Genomic DNA, 6,009 nt, shown 5'->3' on the forward strand with positions numbered 1-6,009 from the left:
ATCATCTGCGAATAATGAAAGTTTTACTTCTTCCTTTCCAATTTGGATGCCTTTTGTCTCTTTTTCTTACCTGATTGCTCTAACTAGATCCCCTATCACTATATACATATACACACACATAATTTTTTAAAAAAGATATTTAGATTATATAAATGTTACATAAAAAATATAGGGGGTTCCCATATGCCCTGCTCCCCACACACATAAACAACGTCCTTCATTAGTGTGGTACATTCATTACACTTGATGAAAACATTTTGGAACATTGTCTCTCTGCATGGATTATAATTTCCCTTGTAGTTTATACTCTTTCCCACACAATTCTGTAGGTTATGGCAAGATATATAATGGCCTGTATCTGTTGTTGCAATGCCATTCAGAACAATTTCCAAGTCCTGAAAATGCCCCTGTATTACACTAGTTTTCCCTCTCCCTGATCTCAGAACTCCAATGGCCACTGCCTCCACATCAATGATATAAGTTCTTCCATTACTAGAATCACAATAAGTCTATTATAGAATACCAGTTAGTCCACTCTAGTCCATAGTTCATTCCCCAATCCTAAGGATTCTAGGATGGTGATGCCCACTCCGCCTCTAATTGAGAGGGGATCTAGCACTATATTGAACAACAAAAAATGAATGTTTCATGAATTTGCATGTCATCCTTGCACAGGGACCATGATAATCTTCTCTGTATCATTCTAGTTTTAGTATATGTGCTGCTGAAGCAAGCACCAGCTTTTTATTTGTTGAATTTCTCTGTGGCTTTTTTGTTCTCAATTTGATTTATTTCTGCTTTAATTCTTATTTTTTCTTTCTTTCTGTTTCTTTTGGGAGTGGTTTGCTCTTCTTTTTTCTAGTTTTTATAGCTGTTCACTTAGATTTTTTATTTTAGCTATTTCTTCTTTTTTAATATATGCATTTAGGCTATAAATTTCCCTCTCAGGACCTCCTTCATTGTATTCCATAAGTTTTGGTAAGTTGTGTTTTTATTTTCTTTCTTCTCAGTATATTTACTGATCTCATTTGCAATTCATTCATTGATATTACTGTAAATGTATTATTTCCTTCCACCATTTTATTCTTTGGTTTTCATAAGTCATATCTTATTGTTGTCTCTTTTAACTCTTTTGGTGTTTGTTTCTGCTATTCTTTCTTCTATACTCTCCTCCAAGCCTTTTTCCCCTATATTTTTCTTTCAAACTCTAAGTCTTCCTTTAATATTTCCTGCAAAGGAGGATTATTATTATTATTTTTAAAAGATTTTTTATTTCTTTCTTTCCCCTTCCCCCCCAATTGTCTGCTCTCTGTGTCCACTCGCTGTGTGTTCTTCTGTGACTGCTTCTATCCTTATCAGTGGCACCGGGATTCTTTTTGTTGCGTCACCTTGTTGGTCTGTTCTCCATGTGTGCGGCACCATTCTTGGGCAGGCTGCACTTTCTTTTGCACTGGGCAGCTCTCCTTACGGGGCGCACTCCTTGCTCACGGGGCTCCCCTATGCAGGGGACACCCCTGTGTGGCATGGCACTCCTTGCATGCATCAGCACTGTGCATGGGCCAGCTCCACATGGGTCAAGGAGGCCCGGGGTTTGAACCGTGGACCTCCCATGTGACAGGCAGATGCTCTATTCATTGGGCCAAGCCTGCTTCCCAGGAGGTTTATTTTTTATGAATTCATTTAGTTTCTGTTTGGTTTTGAATATTTTATTTTAAACTCACATTCATATATTTTTGTCTTTATTTTTTAATGTTACATTAAAAAAATATGAGGTCCCCATACACCCCCCCACCCCCCTCACTCCACTTCTCCCCTCATAACAACAACCTCCCCCATCACCATGAGACACTCATTGCACTTAGTGAACACATCTCTGAGAACTGCTGCACCTCATGATCAATGGTCCACACCATAGCCCACACTCTCCCACAGTCCACCCAGTGGCCCACGGGACACACAGTGTCCAGTAACTGTCCCCACAGCACCACCCAGGACAACTCCAAGTCCCAAAAACGCCCCCACATCACATCTCTTCCTCCTACTCCTTACCCCCAGCAGCCACCATGCCCACTTTCTCCACACCAATGCCACATTTTCTTTGATTACTAATCACAATAGTTCATGAAGAGAATATCAGTAAGTCCACTCTGATCCATACTCTATTCCTCCATCCTGTGGACCTTAGAATGGTTGTGTCCACTCCACATCTATATCAAGAGGGGGCTTAGATTCCACATGGATGCTGAATGCAATTCTGCTTTTAGTTGTAGGCACTCTTGGTTCCCTGGTGTGGTGGTTGACCTTCTTCAACTCCGTGTTAGCTGAGTGGGGTAAGGCCAATAAACCAGAGTGTAGGAGTTGCAAGTCTGTTGAGGCTCAGGGCCTGGCTATCACATGGTCAGTCCAGAGATTCAGGTCCCCTGGGTATAAATTAAACCCCAGCGCCAACTACAGATCTGGTAAAAGTAACAGGAGAGGCTTGTGAACAAAGATCACATCTGAGTCCAGCTCCATCACACAGAAACACAAACTCCAAAGTAGGGCCAACTGACATGGCACTGAACTCCATCTGCCATGACGATAGAACCTGTGGGTCTCTGTAGCCCTCAGAAGAACCAATACCTGGGGTTGTATCTACTATAGCTGTCTCTGGGACTCTGCTCAGGTGTGTGTAAGGGCTACTCCTCTGATAACCTCCCAGCTCTTTTTGGAGACTCATAGCCATATAAACTCATTTGTTCTTTCCATTTTCCCCGTTTGTTCAGGTCAAAAAAGTATTTTTAACTCCTGGTATTATATGTAGACTGAGATATTCTGCTGGTCTGGGTTGACCCTTTTATTCAAAGTCATTTTTTAGTTACATCATCAGCTGGTACTTGGTAGTAATCCCTCGGTGCCAGGGAGGCTCATCCCTGGGAGTCATGTCCCACACTGGGGGGAATGTAATGCGTTTACATGCTAAGTTTGACTTCGAGACTGGCCACATTTGAGCAACACGGAGGCTCTCAGGAGCTAACTCTTAGGCACCCTGCAGCTCTAGGCTTTGTTCTTATTTCATCACCTTCATATTTGAAGGAAAATTTTGCACCTCTTGGACATGTAAATTCATTTTGTTCATGAAAGTTGGGAAATTTTCAGCTATTATTTCCTCAAATACTCCTTCTGCCTCTTTTCCCTTCTTTTCTCCCTCTGGAACTCCCATGACATCTATGTTGCTATGCTTTGTATTATCATTCAACTCCCTGAGCCCTGCTCAATTTTTTCCTTTCTTTTCTGTCTCTGTTCTTTTCTCTCTTTGATTTCAGCTGTTCTATCTTAGGTATCACTTATACTTTCTTCTGTCATTTCAAGTCTGCTGTTGTATGCCTCTACTATGCTTTTTTACTTTTTTTAAAGGTTTATTTATTTATTTATTTTTCCCCGCTCCCTCATTGTCTGCTCTCTGTGTCCATTTGCTGTGTGTTCTTCTGTGTCTGCTTGTATTCTCATTAGGCAGCTCTGGGAACTGATCCTGGGACCTTCTGGAGTAGGAGAATCATTCTCTTGCATCACCTCAAGTCCCTGGTCTGTTGCATCTCTTCTCTCCTCTGTGTCTCTTTTTGTTGCATCATCTTGCTGCTCCAACTCTCCATGTGGGCCTGCACTCTTGCATGGGGCAGACTCCTGTGCAGGGCAGCACTCCTGCATGCAGCCACACTCCACATAGGCCAGCACTCTGTGTGGGCCAGCTTGCCACATGGGTCAGCTTGTCACATGGGCCAGCTTGCCTTCACCAGGAGGCCCTGGGTATTGAACCCTGGACCTCCTATATGGTAGATGGGAACCCAATTGGTTGAGCTACATCTGCTTCCCTCTACTGTGTTTTTCTTAAATAGATTTTTAAAAAGATTTATTATTTATTTATCCCCCCCCCCCTTGTAGCTTGCTTGCTGTCTGCTCTCTGTGCCCATTCACTGCACGTTCTTCGGTGTCTGTTTGTCTCTCTTTGTTGTGTCATTTTACTGTGCCAGCTCTCCCGCCTGGCATGGGTCATCAGCTTTCCACAGGCATGGACCAATTTGCCTCCACAAGGAGGCCCTGGGTACATGAACCCAGGGCCTCCCATATGGTAGCTAGGAGCCCAGTTGATTGAGCCATAGCCACTTCCCCCCTCTACTGTTTTTTATCTCACTCCCATGAGCTCTGTTACTTTTCTACTCAGGTTTTCATATTCTTCTTTGTGCTTTCTCAATATCTTCTTGATGTCCATATCTCTTTAGCCATATTGTCTTTCAATTCACTAATTTTATTTTAGAAATTTCTTTGTATCTCATTGATTAGTTGTCTGAAATCCTGTGTCTCTTCTGGGGCTTTGATATATTCCTTTCCTTGAATCATTCCTTCTGTTTTATTAGTATGGCTTGTAATTTTTTGCTAATGTCTAGGCATTGTTTAGGATGATGAGTTTATTCAGATGCTCAATTTTTCTCTCTTTCATAAGGATTTAGTAGCAGAAGTTTGTGTGCTACTGCTGTTCTTTGATTCTTGGTTCAAACTGTTCTGAGTCTTTAGGATTGTCCCTGTCAGTTGCTCACATCTGGACCATAGACCCAGTAATGGGTTGCAGACCCAATTCCTAGGGCCTTGGGGAGGGAGACAGTAAAGGCTGGAAAAAGCCTCCCTTTATTTACTTTTTATTGCCTCACATGCATTTCTTTGGACTGCCAGCAGATGGTGCTCTTTGTCAGCCCTTTCAGTTCAATTCCTGGTGGGAAGGTGTTTGCTGTAACACCCACCAGATCAATGCTATAGTGGGTCCTGCCTGGAGACTAATAGCTTCATAATTCAAACTTTCTCAGAGGCAATTCTCCAACCTTTGCTGGAAGCCTCCTCCCTTTTCCCAGGTAGGAAATAATTCCACTCCCCTCTGCATCCTCAACAATGGTTCTGATCAGTAGAGGGGGAGATTGAGAGGGTCATAGCTCTTTTATTCCTGATCTCTTTGGTCCAGAGCTGCCTTCCAAGGCAAACAATAGCGCAGCCCCACCTGGCCTGGAAGGGCTTGTGGGACACAGCAGACCAAATTTGTGGATCAAAAGCTAAGTCAGCCTTAGGCTGTGTTCCTTTCTCTCCCCTTTCCTGGGAAGGTGGATCCCTGGGCTCCCTTTGCCTGTAGCCGCTGTCCCCAAGGACTAGAATTCAAAAGTGTCTATAGTGTGGGGTGGGCATGGCAGTTGCAGCTGTCACTTTTAAATCAGTTTTGCTGTCATCATTCTTTTCCTATGCTCTTCTCTCCTCTGGGCAGCCTTTACCAGGGTCCTAAACCCTAGAAGAATTTTTTCCAGGCTGTTTCTGCCTATCCTCTAGGTATTTTATTGGAAGAGAAGAGAGTCCCATGCCTTTATAATCCACCATTTTCCCAGAAATTAGTCTGCTGTCCTCCCAGAAGTTTTCCTCCAATTTAAACACGAAAAAGGAGAAAATGTAGATTATTTTGGCTTTGTTCTGCCTATTTAGGTGCTAGTTACATTCCTTTGGGCAGGGCAGCTGGATAACACGTTTGATTGTTCCTTCCTTCCCACCCTCCAAGAATTTCTCTGCTTCTGCTAGATACCAATATGATTTTTAATCACTTTTAAAAAGCTGATAATGCAAATATTTCCTAGACTTGGCCTTGTAATATATCAGTCTTGGTTTTTGGAAATAGATTATGTTTTTATGTTTTTCTATTTTCAGTGATATTTTGTTGAAATATTTCAAGAAGCTACATTGGGGCTGCCATTCTAACCTGGATGTCCTACCTTAAGTTACTTTTTAGGGGTAAGATTGAACATTTAATAGTAATGCAAATTTACATTTTAGTTACTTAATTTTTATTGAAGGTATTTAAATATTTTTTTAAAAAAATGAATTATTTTATAAGCCATTCATTAGCAATATTGTAGTGAATAAGAAATGTCCTAAATGAGGATTTTATTATAAAATATTTGAAAGTGATAAATAAAATAAATATGTGAATAAGGGGCTAAA

General features: G+C 41.7%; 1 non-coding gene across 1 annotated transcript; it reads right to left on the minus strand.

Annotated features, from left to right (window-relative positions):
- Positions 1–630: 630 nt before the first annotated feature.
- LOC111765699 (U6 spliceosomal RNA) lies at positions 631–737 on the minus strand. Its single transcript, XR_002797975.1, has one exon. It is a non-coding gene; the product is annotated as a U6 spliceosomal RNA (small nuclear RNA).
- Positions 738–6,009: the final 5,272 nt, after the last annotated feature.

This window comes from Dasypus novemcinctus, chromosome 8 (genome assembly GCF_030445035.2).
Source record: "Dasypus novemcinctus isolate mDasNov1 chromosome 8, mDasNov1.1.hap2, whole genome shotgun sequence".
Lineage (NCBI taxonomy): Eukaryota > Metazoa > Chordata > Mammalia > Cingulata > Dasypodidae > Dasypus > Dasypus novemcinctus.